The following is a 15,048-nucleotide window of genomic DNA, read 5'->3' as shown; positions in this document are numbered from 1 at the left end:
TTCTAATATATAACACTCAAATCTCCATTATTCATTCCAACTATAATTACTTGTGCACGTATGATGTGGCACCTATAACACATAATCATAATGTTATTTATTGCCCTGTATTAGTAATTTTATCACATTATATTTAGATGCCATATGGTGCAATGAAGAATGTAATGAGAGTCTCCTATGCAATGGATGGAAAGCTTCTACACAACAATTAATATCATCTATTCCACTTTTGCATGCCATTCCTACCGAGAATATCACTGAAGTGTATGGTATCTCAGGAAGGAGAATTTTATTTTTAGATCTAAGAGCCAGCCAAAGCTCTGCTGAGTTGCAGGTAGAGCTACTAACTAGGAATGTAAGCGGCTTTATTTTAGCAGTACGTATGGAACACTAAAGTGCTTCTGATATATGGTATTAACCACTTCCGTTTTCAAAGCCTGTATACAATTAATGTAAGTACTCAAACAATCTGTATGAACCTGTGTGTTTCTGTTGTACTCATTCCACCACAGGACTACAACTGGGCACTTAAGACACGTCTACACTCTGTCCTATGCTGAGGTCAAAGGAACAAGCCTGAGCACCCAGCTGTCCCCTGTGCTTGTTAGCTCTCTCCTGGGGACCTGTTTAGGCATCGATCTCGGGTAGTTCACTCTCGGGATTCCCCCCAAACAGCAGTAAGTCCAAACCCATTCTATTTGGCTCCTTCAAACCCATGTTAGTCTTTCAACACTATTCCCGCAGGCTCTGCAGCTCTTGGTAGGGAACTTCTTGAGCTAATCAAACTTGATTGCCATTGCTTTTTGGTTTATTTATAAAGTGTAGCATATGTTTACATGGTATGTTTGTAAATCCTGTAAGTTATTTTGTTTAAATTATGACCATTTTTACATGGCTAATAGAGATATAAGGCTAGATTATCTCTTTCTTACAGTGACGCAAACCATAAAAAACTTCAGTGATATTTGTGAAACTGTAATGGTATAAAAATCATGTACTTGCAACAGAACAATGCTTAGATACAGGACTCAGTCTCCTTAACTTACATCCCAAATTTGACGTATCTTTCTTGGTGGCACACTTAGCAAACAGGTCCTTGAGTTCAACAACTCATTTCTGTCTCTTGCTAAAGCTCAACACTTCCTCAGCTATGCAGGTTTAACTGTTTTCAAGGTCATGCAACACACCAGGTCAGAGACATGACTTAGGTTAACAGTAACACCTTCTTTCTCAGGGTCCCTTTTAACCCAGATGATTTCACCAACCTAGTTGACAGTGCCGCCACACCAACAGCTGTACCAGCTCAAGCGACAGAGTGGTACGCAAAAGCAGAGGGCAAGAACAAGTGTTGGGGGGTGGAGACCAATTAAGTCAGTTTTGTTGCCAAGGAAAAGATGCAAAGAATAGCACAGAACAGCATTCAAAGTTGAAGAGGCTCCTCCAGATGATAATTCAGAGCAGAAGCCTAACTAACATAGTCTGAACTGCTCTCTGGAGGAGCCTCTCTCACTCCTTCAACTATGTAAGGCATCTAGGGAGACAAGCCTCCTAATTTAGGCATGTAAGTTAGATGTTTAAACGTAGGCAGTGAATATTCCCCCCGAGAATGTGAATGGGATGTTATAGTAATTTAAAATATTTTTAACCAAAGCTGTGATACCAATGTCTGTTCTTTTATGAGATACTGGTCTTTGTGCCACTGACCCTCTACCAACAATCATGTTTCTCATTTATTAGATAAATGAACATTAACAAAACACACATCATCCAAATACAGTCCAAATTTTGAAGTTAAAAAAAGATTCCCAATTTTAGTCTCAAAATATGAACCAGATTAAGTTGTTCACATGGAAACCACTGCATGTTCCTTATGGTAATCAGATTAAGAGGAGCAGAAAGGGAAAAGAGATTCTTCACAATGATCAGTATATCTTATTTAACTTTCTTGCTTTCCTTAAACACTTCTTTTAAAGTTTTCAGTTAGGAACCTTGGCTAAACTTTAATCGGTAATTACATCTTGCCATTTACTACATTGCTCCTACCTACTCAGAACATTTTACACATTCAGTGATGGGAGTTTAAGAAGTTACCAATAAATTACACAAGTTGTTCTTCCGATGCAGATACATGGCCTCTGGTGTGCTTACCTCCTGCCCCACAGAATCTCTACACTTAGGCAGACACCAGAACACCAATTTTCAGTGCATCCTTCTCCAACACAACCACCTTCACTGCCATTGATCACAACACTATTCAAAGGACTATTTGAGACAGTCCTAGAAAGGATTACTGATACCTTAAAGAACGCTCTTTAAATGTAGCTACCTTCTCTTCCGGATGAATGTGTTTACAGGACTGGATTTCACCTTCTAATATCTCACACTGCAGAACTGGAACTAACATGCCTAAGAAATCAAAAATGCTGGGCAAACCATTAATATGTATTAGACTGTGCTTTGTTTATTCTGGTGGTTTGGGCATCCAAACACTGTGTGCTAAAAGCTGCCCAACATCTCCCTTATTTGAAACTGCCACTTTCAAGTCAGAGAAACATCTACAGGGGAAGGAGAATAATATATATACCATCAGGACTTAAAATGAATGGCTCTGCCTGAGTTAACAGGCTCAAGTGATGTAACTGTTTGGTTCAAACTATCAAAGCCTAGGGTCCCATGTTTTTGTGTCCATCTCCACTTATCCCTCATCACTTCAATAAAACAGCTGCCTGTGGGTCATACATGGTATTGCAACTGTGCACAGAAGTAGGTGCTGCAAGTAGCACTAAACGTGGAGCTGTCGGTCATTTTATGCATGCAGACTGGGCATCTTGTTGCCAGATGACATCTTTAACAGCAAAGTTCTGCTTACCTTGTGCTCAGTGGGGGCACCAGCTGAGCCCATCCCTTCTACCATGCTACTTACAACGAAACTAAACGGAACTCAAGTTACCACTAAGACCTCCAACCTTTTGCAAATGTCGTTGAAATTGGGCAATGAGGTTCAAACTTACTGCAGTGGGACAGGGTGCAACTCCAGAAGCGTTGCACCTTTAGCAAGCCAACCTAAAATTCACGCCCTACCATGAAAGAGTTATACTGCCAAACGTTTCTTTTTTAATTGTGCATCGCAGGAGATTTCTTGTTAGTTGTCAAGCCTAGCTGACAGATTAAGGGAACTTAGTCACTTGATACTGTCTGGTGGTCTGCTGCAGGAATAGGATGATATGAATAAACTTTCCTTCCCCTGTCCCAGCTTTCACTTAACAGTTGCTGACACGCAGCTCCCTGGGCCTGACTCTGCTTTCTCTGCGGTTTCTGTCCAAGTCTTCCTCTCTCTCTGTTTTGACTACTGTAAGCTACTTTCTTATTCGTTCTCCAGAGTAATGCTCCAACACAGGCAAAATGCTTCTGCATGTTAAGTATACACAGAAAAGAAACACAATATCCTAGTTCCTGTTAATTCTTCTAATTTCTGTCTAAAGACACAAAGCAGAAGAACTGGTTTCTTCAACCTACTGTGGGCTTGCTTCAACCTATCTCAAAGGTCTGTCTTCTTTTCTACCTGTATTTTCCGTTAATCTGGCATTGGCTTGTTCTTCATCATTTTAATCCATCTAGTCATAACTGCCATAACAGCTTTCTCTTTCTACTGCTCTAACGATGCAACAAACACAATAGGTGGGACTCCTGTTGCTTACCTTTGGGCATCTACAGTGCAAATGCTTATATTTATGCTGATAAAACTGGAAAAAATTAAAAATCCTCAGGGCGCAGTTCACCTTGGTCAAAGTGAGAATTGTATTCCTGAAGTACCTCTCTCTCTCTCTACCATGAAAAAAATTAGAGGAAAGCTAACTCAGAGGCAAATATCTACAAGACAGATGTCTACATTTGACCAGATAAATACAAACTCCCATGTCCATTCCTACGTTCACTTTCTGTCTTAACCGAAATCTCACTTGAAAATCAACTACATTCCCTTAAACTGTTCTCTGTTAACATTTCACAGCATTTTGAGATGTACCTTGTGTGAAAGATGTTGACTAAATCCTTCTGTGTTGCCACTCCATCACAATTTCTCAAGGTTCAGATTCCGAGGTTCTTTCCTAGGAGAAAATTTGGTGGATGTGTCATACTGGTAAATACCATACCATAAAAATACCTAAGCAGAAGAACAATTACTATGTGTGTATGAAAACTAACAGAGTGTGTCTACTGATGCCTTTATTGAGTTGTGCATAACTTCCCTTGGAAGGTTAATGCCCATGAATATGCAACATGCACCTTCTTTTCCCTATTGCTTCCCTATTGTTTTTCACCTTCCATTATTACAGCATTTTTGAATGTAGCCTGTTAAGACCTTCAGTAAAGAGTTATGTTTGCATGTGAGCATTAAAGATTATTATGAAGGCACAATAATTCCTGTAGTCTAGTTAAATATAATTGAGAGGGGAAGCGAAGACAAAAGCAAAGGGCAGTTCATAATTCATAGGCAACTCGTGTGTTTTCAACCTTCTCCTGCAGAACTTTGTATGTGGGAGGAGGTTACAAATGAAGCTCGCTGCTACTTTTTGCTAAAAGGCTGTGCTAGCCATCTGAGTTAGACACAGTCTATGGAATTTATGTAATGATAACCAAATCAATTCAGAAACCAGTTTTGTTAATCTGACACAGACCCTAAAAGGGGATAGCTTTAAACTTATCTGATAGCGTCTGCAATTACTCTAGCTGAAGAGACACTTTTGAACCAAATCAAATATTCACGGCAAAAGAGTTACATTAATTTATATCAGCTTCTGATTGAACTCACTAGAATAAATCAGAGAGAGAGGGCACACAATCAGCTCTGCTGGCAGATTTGCAGATCGCTGGAAAGGGGCATAAGTCTCTGGGGTCTGGCTGTGAGTAGTGCTCTCCTCCACCAACACAGCTGGAGCCCGCCTAACCACAGCTGCTGACACCCACCAACATCATGTCTTATCCACAACTGCTAGCTTTATAGCTTCTATCAGAAAATAAAAAGATGTAAGCCGTGAAAATATATATACTCATATTAGCAACAAGTTTCGGTGGCCTAAAGCGTCACACCTCCTCCCAGCAATTTCTTACCTTCTTTTTGCCTGAGAATACTGCCTCACAGCAGTTGGCGGAATGAAACACATGCATTAGTCCCAGCTGCTTCAATACAAGGTCCAGCAAATTAGCTTAAACTGCTGATAAAGATGACTTTAATGTTGTATTTTGTATTAAAATGGATTAGTGTTTTCCAATCCAGTGACTGCTGTGGAGGCAGGAACCTTCGGTAAGGAGACAGAATGAATGGTCGGGGAAGCAGTATTTTTTTGCATCACACCAGCCAGATCTGCTGGAGTTTGTCTGACTGTGGCATAGGAAAGGCTATGAAACTTCACACTCACAGCTACCATTCTCTTGCCTTGTTAACAAGTTTATGAACTTCTGGTTGTCTCGCTGGACTAGATGACCTCCTGAGGTTCCTTCCAACTTGAATTATCCTACGATCCTTACATGTACGCAGTGTTCAGTGCTAGGAACCTGGAGATGTGGTTCTCTTCCTGCCGACCCAGGCACTTAGCGGATCTCGGCACACTGTGTAGACCAATGCTTACCAAACTTTCCCTCTGAGGGGTCCAACTAGGGTGACACTGGTATTGCTACTGGTACTGTTGAGCAACTACTTTTCAAAGGGAGGTCAGCAGTAGTATTGGGTACCTGTTATGGTTTGAGGAACCCACAACAATTTATTGTCGTTTAGACAATTATTCTATCACCTGATGACCCCTCCCCACCTAAGAAGGGGAATCAGGGAAAAACAAGGAAACCTGAAGGTTGAAATATAAACAGATTTAATAGAATAACACTAGATAATTAACATTAATAATACTAAAGAACCAATATTGATCCCAATACCAATATAAAATATACAAGGATTATACTCAGCCAATTCTATCAGGAAGAAGCTGTGCACTCCTGGCAGTGGACAGCAAATGTTGGACACTGCGAGTGCTTTGGCCATGGCTTCAGGAGCAAGGGAAGGGCTCAGGGTTCCAGCACCGGGGCAAGAAGTTCTCAGGATCGCAGCCATCAAGGAAGAGAGAACTCCTCAGTAAAGTTTCTAATTTATATTGAATGTGATGTTCATGGTATGAAATAACCCTGTTGGCCACCCTGGGTCAAGCGCCCGGCTCTCGCCCCTACTCGTCCCTGCACCTGGAGAGCTTGAAAACACTGAGACCTCAAAACCCGCATACCATAGCTGGCTATAAAGTAAGTATTTTCACAAGTTCAGACATTAGAATCATTTAAAAGTGCAGCTTTCCCAAGCATTAGAAGAGACATTACTGAAAAGTAAAATTACTGAAAGAGAAATTAATCCTGTGTCGCTCAAACCAGGACTCTGCCACTAGGAAGCAGCCACACTCAACTCAAGCATTACTAAAAAAAAAAGGATAGGGAAAAAAATACCAAACCAAACAAATGGAGATTATGACTAAATAACAGACCTTCTCCGTGTCACAATTTCCTACCTGGGGGATATGATACCCAGACAAAGCAGTTAATGTGTTGCCTAATGTGATAAGAGGTATATAGTCTTGTAGGAAGGGATATTATGGCAGTGCTGGGAGGAGGCTGCTTATGATCTGCTCTGCCCAAGAAGCATTGAGCTCTGTAGGGTCTGCACAGCATCTATGCTTTTGGGTATGTGAAAAACCAGCAGGAATTGATGTAATGGGCAGGCAAGTTCGAAGAAATCTGGAAAAAGGGGAAGCCAGAGTTGCAGCTGTTATGAATTCATCACGGTTTTGGCCCCAGTTCTAAAATACTCACAAAGGCATAAGAATCTCCACATGATTTTGAGGGAAGCAAGATCTGTAGATATACGAGTGACACAGTCACACATGCTGTATTGTTTAAGAGGCATACTGAGCTTTTAGTTTCAATCCCCGCTTTTTCAGTTGTGTCAGTTAACATTTCTGAGGGCCTTATTGTGAGATACAACCTCATGCTGCTACCTTACGGTGACTACAATTGACATTTTCCAGAGAAACCCCGTGTCATTATTGGGAGTGAACACAAGATCACTCCATCACATCATCAGTGGGACACTCTCAGAGCCGTCACGAGGCAGCTCCAGCAGTAAGGACTCGCTGCAGTGGTGCAGCTGCACGCAGAAACGCAGCTCAGATCTGATGGGATGTCAATGGGCTGCTCCAGCCTCCGTGTCTCCTCTCCTTCCTCTAGCATGGGTCACCTAGTTCAGGAACTTGATCCAGCTGAACTCTGGTAATTTTTTTGGAGGGGCATAACTGGCTTTCCACCGGATCAGATACCAGGCTTGCCTTGCCAGATGGCAACATAAGCGTTATTGCCATGTAAAGAACAAACAGAAAAGCACAGTCGTGATCAGAGAGAGAGGCAGGACTGCCCCTTTTGGTGTCAATACAGACATAGGCTGCCTTGCATTAACTGTGAAATGACATCTTTGGAAAGGTTTATAACCGCATCGCTCCCCTCGCAGGGACCAGGGTGTTTATATTAAGAGTCACGTTTCAGAAATGCTAGGTAACATCCACCCTCAGCAGAGGATACAAACTGGGTGGTGCCATCCTGTGAGGCTGCCCGTGATCACCAGGCATCACTTTGGTCCAAGGAAGAGGCAAAATCCCCAAATCCGTTCCTTTACTGTTACATGAAAGCAACGAAACCCGCTAGCAAAGATGGTGCCGAGTCCCCTTCTGCATGCCTATAGAGGACAAACGCGCATTTTCCCTTTCCCCGGTGAAGTGGAAGCAGTCGAGGTTTGTATTCTAAGCGTGCTCGTCCCCCAAAACCCGACGACAGAGCGAGCGCAGAGCGCACGGCGGTGGCCCAGCCGCCAGCCGGGACGCCGCGGCGTTTTGCTCCCGTACCGACACCCTCCTCCCTCGCCAGGGACCGCGCCATTGCAGTTCCCGCCGCAGCGGGCCGACAGGGAGAGGCCCTCCCCCGCCTGCCTCCCGCCAGGATGCCTCAACACGCACACCTTCCAGGGGCTGCCAAAACGCAGCCCCGGCCGCGGCGGGGCGGGCAGCCACGGCGGCGGTGTAGTGGGCTTTTCCTTTTGTGTGGAGCTCGTCGGGAAAACCCCACCCTTTCCCCCCCCCGCCCCATTCCCGTCAGGACGCTGCAGAGAGAGGCCGGAGCCCGCCCGCCCCGCAGCGGGCCCGGCACCGCCCGGGGCCCCGGCGGCCTGGGGGCGGGGTAGCGGGATGCCGCGACGTCCCCTCCCCGCCGCCGCCGCCGCCGCCATGGCAACCGCCCGTCGCCGCCGCGCGCGCGCACCCCCCCCCTCCTCCCGATCTGACAGAGCAGAAGGGCTGCGCCCCCCCCCCCCCCCCCGCCCCCTCCCCTCCCCGCGCCGCTCCCGTCCGCGGACACGCACCCCGTCTCTCCCAGGTAACGGCAGGGCACGGCTACGGGGCGGCCCCTCACGGCGCTGCCCGGGGCGGGCGGCTCGGACCTCGGCCCTCCCGCCGCGGCGCCGCTGCCCGTCCCGCCGCGCTGAGGGAGGTGGCGGGGGGGTGGGTTGGAGGGGGGGGGGGTAGCGGCGGGAGAGGCTGGCGGAGGGCAGCGCCCCCCTCCGCCGCCGAGGCTGCTGGGAAGTGTAGTCCCGAGGCCCCCGCCGTCGCCGGGCGCTGAGGGGAGAGGCGGCGGGGGGGAAACTACAAACCCCAGCGCGCTCGGCTGGGGTGGGGTGGGAAGGAGATGGGTGCTGCGGCTGTGTCCCCGCAGAGGAGACCGTTGTGAGGAGGGGGAGGCTCGCTCTGAGTGAGGGTGTTGAGGCGACTCGTCTCTCTGGTGCCGCCTCTGAGGGGATGGTGGGGCCGGAGCGCCGTGGACGGGGGTCACGGGTGCTCCTTCACCGCTGGAGGGAGGGGCTGCGTGGAAGGGGAGCGGGGGGGCGCGGGAGGAGGAGTATGGCGGAGCAGGGGCGGGGTGCGATGCGAGGAGAGGGCAGTGGCAGCCAGGGAGGGGTATGCGGCAGGCAGGGCCCGGGGAGGGGGGGGGTAGATGGCTGCAGGAGGGGAGGCCTGGTGCAGGATGAGGGAATGCAGGGGAGAAACCCGGACGGGGGGGATGCAGCTAGGAGGTGGGTCACGGGGGGGTGATGCATCGGGTGGCTTGGGGATGCAATGGAGGACTCCGCCGGAGGCTGAGGAAAGAATGAATGCGAGGAAAAGGGGCACATGGGAACGCAGGCAGATGGATGGAGGGGGACAGATCTGCTGGAGGAGGAGGGGCTGAGCAGATGGAAGGGGAGGGCTATGGAGGAGGCAGAGTAGCTTGGAGGCTGGGTAAATGGATGCGGAGGAGGCAGCGGTCAAAGAGAACCAGGAGCCAGCGGCCCCGGAGAGTTTCCCCCAACCGGTTTACTTTATAGTTTGCAGTTTTCATGTGTCCTGCCACGCTTAGGCTCTGTTGAGCTGGTTGCGCTAGGTGATCTTTACATAAACAGACACAGTGTTACTTTTTAGAAATAATTCTGCTTCATTTCTGTTTTGCCCACATTTCTTTCACGATGGCAGCATTGGCATTTGTCTCTTTTCCCTGTCCATTTCCTCTGATGACAGTTCCAGTGTTAACCTTTATCTTATATTCTGCAGTAGGCATAGGCGGGGAGTAAAACTGCAGTACCTGCTCCAGATCATATATAAAATATACATATTTATGGTTAGTATATTAGAGGGAGTTATTTTTTCTTCCTGAAAATCTGTATCTGACAAGCATCATTACAGTAGTATTCCCTTGTATGTGCACATTAAATATCTATTCCTAATACAGTTTTGAATGTCACAGAGATGGGTTTCTTTCCAATGGGTGTTTGATTTTTATTGCAGCTGAAGATGGCTTTTTTTTTTTCCTTTTCTTTGTTTTACCCTGCCACATCAGACATATCCTAGGCAGGCTTAGGCTTCGTGCAGCTCCTGGTACTTAACAGACAGCAGAAACGAACATCGCTGCTGCAGCATGCTTCCAGGGTGCTTTGCTCTTGGAAGCTTGGGCTTTTGAGCAGGTAACGGAGAGGAATGGATCCTGCCCTGAGTGGATCAGTGTCTCAAGATAGTTAAAAAAGTAAATGGAAGACAAGGAAACAACAGTAGGCCTTTATCTGGTTTGCTGTGTAAATAATTGCGAAAAAAAAAGCTGCTTCTTCTGTGGACAAGCTGAGAAATCTGAAGACTTGATGTCTGTAGTACTAACAGCAATATGCATATAAATGTATATTTTAAAGCATATATACTATTCTTTAGAACAATTTTAAAAAGCAAACTTCCAATTAAAAAAAATACACATTCACAGTCCTAAAGAGCCAATTCTTTGAAATTCAGAGGGGAATTCAAGAGGTGGAAAAGCATCCAGGCCTGAATTCTGACCTTATGAGTCAGGGTTATAAACACATGTGTGACTCCATTAAACCTGCAATTATTCACAGTGAGTTTATCTGGGTTGCAGATTGGCTGCGCGAGGAATGTAGCAGCAGCAGAACGGACCCTTTGTGGAGCTGGCTCTGGTCTGGCAGGGCTCGCGAGCTGCGGCGCTGTGGGGACGGGGACATGCTGTATGCGGGGCCAGGCGCAAGAGTTTAACTGCCTGTCCTGGCACAGAGCCTGACCTAATAAATGCTTTGCACCCGTGCTGGCTCTGCACAGACCCACCTTGGGAGACTTTGGTGGCACGTTTGCTCCACCAGAAGTGCTTACACACGTGATGTGCAGGGAAGCAAGTGGCTCCAAAAAGGGCGAGAGGGGATTATTGATATGGGATGAGTTCCGCTTTGTGGAGTCCTTCAGGTATCTGAGCCCTGCATCCTTTCAGAGGAGGGATTGGTCACCTCAAGGCTGGTGCCACCTGAACACTGGCTTGGGTTTGGTGCGGTGCTAATGCCAGAAGCCCTGGAAACTGTGCTGGAGAGGAGAGAGAGGTGTGTGGAGCCAGCCTGGGCCCAGCCGGGCTAAGATGTAGAAGAAGCAAGCAAGCCTCTTGCTGCCCAAGCTGTGTGTGTATGGAGCTACACTCCCTCAAGTGTCCCATGGTGTTTGTTAGCTGTTTTCCTTTCTCTTACCCAGCCTAGCTGATGAACACCTCGTTACCCTGAATAATGGTGATGTGACCGTATGGATATGCCTGAAGCTGGTACCCCAGGTGCTCTGGAGAAGGGTACATTGTGCAGTCAGTTTTAGGAATGGCAGAGCCATCTCCGATTCTCCTGTCTTGTTCTGCAGAAAATTGTAGTTCAAAGGCTTTGCAAATGGATGTTTCATTCTCCAGGATGCTACTGTTCGGTGCAATCGTATAGTATCTCTAATTAAAACACTGACCAACTGTTTAGTGGTTTCTTATGTATTTGTGTTTACTGTTAACTTGTGGTGAATGTCTGCTTCATTTGAAGAATTATTTTTTTTCACTTGCATGTAAAGTAACGTTCAACTCTCTGTTCCAAGTTAGCTCTCAGAAGATTCCACACAGAAATAGTTTGAGGGCTGTGTGCATGCTTCTTCTCCTTCACACTTCCATACGCGTTTCCCCATTAACTCCACGTCTGCTATTTCAAAACAGAGTTTCAGAGCAAAGAAGCCAAAAACCCAGTTAACAGAAAGCAGTTAACTTAATTGAAAAATCCCTTGGTGCTGGGTTTCCTGGATCACGATGGGGGTGTGTGCGCTTTCTCTGGTGTGTGTGCTGCTTTGAAGTGACATGTCGAGGGGAGTGAACACTCCAGTGACATTACCTGCTGCAGCCCCCGGTGCTGCTGCAGTGGTTGTAGCGGTTCTTGTCGCGGCTGATGCGCACAGCAAAAGGGAAAAAAAAAAAAAAGAAAAAGAGCACTGGCGTAGCACACGTCTCGTCTTTGATTCAAGGAGCCATTTCAATGTAATTTAAATCCAAATCTGCTGGAACTGTGCCGCATTCTTATTTTTATATATGTATATTTTAACAGGAGTTGTGATCCTGTGAGGTAATGATCATTGGCTTCCACTCCAGTCCATGGGACCACAGCTGCAAGTTTAAACAAAGCCAAGTTAACAGGGAAAGAGAGATTTGGCTGTGGAACTTGGCAAGCCTTTTGTTTGTTTGTATTTTATCTGACAATGATCAGTTAAAATGTTGTTTTTGTCATGTGAACGTAATGCCTGGTAATTGTCTGCAGCATCAGTGATTGCTTCTGAACAGGGACAGTTAATTATTAGAAATGAAGACCAGTTGTTCAGCACCCAACTCCAAAATAAAAGAGATAATCTTTCTAATAAAGCAGGCAAGACTTACTTAGATTTTTTTGAATAATTGCATTTTTGAATAGCTTATTCTTAAAAATCAAATAAAATACATCAAGCACGTGAAGAAGAAATACAGTCTGTATTTCAGTCAGAAGTAGACTTCTGTAGGCTTCTAGCAGGAATCACATATCATATAGGGAAAAATGCTTTTTTCTTCTTCTGATAAAGTTCCAGTTACTGTTGCAGTTTATGCTTTTCCAGGTAAGGTATTGTCATAGTGCTAGATGCCTCTATTTTAACAAATTTTAACTTTGAAGGGAAAATGGAAATTAGGATCGTTGTACTATTTTAAGTGAAAACATAAATCGAGAAAAAAATAAAACTATTTTAACAAGTTTTAACTTTGAAGGGAAAATGGAAAATAGGATCGCTTTACTATTTTAAGTGAAAACATAAATCGAGAGAGAAGAAGCTGTCTGAAACTGGTCAAAGCCGGCTTACAAAAACAATATGGTCTTAAACTAAGAAGAGCGGGTTTAGATGAATTGTAAGGAAAAGCATCCAAGCAGTAAGAAGAATTGTAGAAAGAAACAACTTCGGTTCATTGCTTAGACTCTGGCCATAGAAATGGGTGCACATGAAAATGGATGAATCAAAAAATCAAAGCCTCTTAACACTGGAGTTCTCTGCATTGCTTTGCTCTGAGTGGCAATCGACCTATTCTGGGGTTGTGCAGCAGCAGAGGGCCGTCCTGGCTCTATTTTGTAGAAGAGGAAAATGTATAGTCATACCTTGGCACTGTGTTTCAGAAGATGGTGCCTAACAGCCGGGCTCTCCACCTTGTGACGTTAGTTGGGTCTCTTGCATTGCATTTTGGGCTGCCCGACGTTGTGCTGCATGTCTTATTTACAGAAAATGAGAACCAGAGTTAGCAACCAGGCTTCATCTGTGTATGTCCAGGCCTTTCCAGATGTTGAGCTGCCCAGTCAGCAATACTGCACAGCTGCTATGACGTGAGACCATATGTCCAGCGATCTCAGGGAGCTGTGGAAAATTTTTGGTCTGCCTGGGTAAAATTCCGGTCAGAGAAAGACACGTGTCCCGAAAAAAACAGGTATATTATAGCCCTATCAGTGAGGAATTAACAACTGATTTGGAGAAAAGTCTGATTAGTAGGCAGTAAATGAGGCTTGATGTGACTATTGAGATGATGAGAGTAAAGCAAAAAAGAATAATTGCTCATTTAATAAGTGTCATCCATCCTGTGCAAGAGTTCTGTGCCCATGGAGAAAATGGGACACCCCATGTGTGACACCTGTGTCACACATAGGCATAAAAGAGACATGTAAATATGTCAAAGGTGCCTTTTGTTTTGGCATTTGCAAGGTTGAACATCCAATATCAAGCAATAGGAAAACCCCTGCTACAGACCCCATCTACGAGGGAGGGCGTTTATTGCCTCTGGTAGCGCATTCCTGCATTCCCACTGGTGTCGCGCATGTTTTGAATAGTGTGCTAAACAAGCTGTCCCCCTTTGCCCACCATTCACACAGTGACCGTATCTGCCTACAGATATATCTGTGTATGTAGAATGCTTTAATGTTAAAATAGAGACTGTCTTTTGGATCTTGCTCAATTGTGCGTTGCTCTAGTTCTGGGAGAAAAATTCTTTTCTCACCCCAGATAGGGATCAGCTCAGCTTATGCTCCAAAGAGTAGAGATTAATATCCCCTGTGACCTTTTAGCCCAGCTGCTGCAGGGTTTTTAACAAGTGGGTTTGAGACCCCATATGTGGCAGCTACGCTGGCATGAATGTCTGTAATGTCTCTTCTTGTCAATGATCCGTGAACTAAGGAATCTCCAAGGATATCTTGATGTGCCGTGGAGCTGTTATGGTCTAGTGCAGGAAAGAACCACGCAATGATAGGATGAAAAGCCGGTGTCACAAGTAATGTGTAAGTTGCTCTAAATGTATCTGACAACAGTTGTCCCTGGCTGTGTATTTACTTAAAAGATGTGGCTGTGATATGGTAGGAAAAACAAATATTTAAACAAAACCCCTAACAACAAAAAACAAACAACAAAAGCACTATTTATGACTTCTGTATTTCTGGTTCCTTGGATGTTTGCAATGTTATATGAACTCTATAATATAATGTAGAACAGATAATAAAAAATAAGCACGTATGTGAATAAGCCCCCACCTCATTCCAGCTACCTCTTCCTCCCCACCCCTGGTACTGAAGAGTGGGGTTGTCCAGAAAACAATCCAGGAAGGAATTCCTTCCTAAAGATATTTTTTCCTTAATTTTGGCCATCTTTGTTTTGACTTGCTTTGGCTATTCTGAACTAGTGTTACCAACGCTGAGGTGCGCAAAAGGTTTGTAGTTTGTTTAAATCGTTTTTTAGCTGTTAGTTTAAAATAGCCAGTCTTTTTGCAATAGGACTTCAAAGAACTGCCTGGGGGTTAGGGGGAGCACTGCTTTAGGGCTGAGCTTTCCAGTTGCTGTTTCAAACATGCCTCAGGTATATGGGTGACGTTATATTCACCTTCTCAAGCTATATTACCTGCTTTGGTGTCTAGGGTAGGTGATAAATAAAAATTGAAGTGCCTGAATCCAAGAGAAAGATCCAGAGGCTTTTGTCAGTCTAGCTCAGAGGCATCAACCGTTCAGTAGGATGGGGAGGGACTCTATCAGGGAGTGCAGTGATACAATGAGGATTAATGGTTTTAAACTGAAAGAGGGAGATTTAGATTAGTTGTTAGGAAGAA

General features: G+C 45.2%; 1 protein-coding gene and 1 long non-coding RNA gene across 3 annotated transcripts in view; one reads left to right on the top strand and one right to left on the bottom strand.

Moving 5' to 3' along the window:
* The window catches only part of LOC128908118 (uncharacterized), a 53,074-nt gene extending 44,497 nt beyond the window's left edge, over positions 1-8,577 (bottom strand). For both annotated transcript variants that reach the window (XR_008465871.1, XR_008465870.1), the window contains exons 1-2: positions 8,441-8,577; positions 4,025-4,106 (exon numbers count right to left, since the gene is read on the bottom strand). This is a non-coding gene — a long non-coding RNA (uncharacterized LOC128908118). The remainder of the gene's footprint in view (positions 1-4,024; positions 4,107-8,440) is intronic.
* Positions 8,397-15,048, top strand: part of KATNAL1 (katanin catalytic subunit A1 like 1) — a 44,892-nt gene continuing 38,240 nt past the window's right edge. The window contains exon 1 of the mRNA XM_054197701.1: positions 8,397-8,454. The gene's annotated coding sequence lies outside the window, so the exon portion shown is untranslated. The remainder of the gene's footprint in view (positions 8,455-15,048) is intronic.

This window comes from Rissa tridactyla, chromosome 1, assembly GCF_028500815.1.
Source record: "Rissa tridactyla isolate bRisTri1 chromosome 1, bRisTri1.patW.cur.20221130, whole genome shotgun sequence".
Classification (NCBI taxonomy): domain Eukaryota; kingdom Metazoa; phylum Chordata; class Aves; order Charadriiformes; family Laridae; genus Rissa; species Rissa tridactyla.
Note: the sequence above shows the minus strand (reverse complement) of the source record. Positions and strands in the feature narration are given on the sequence as shown.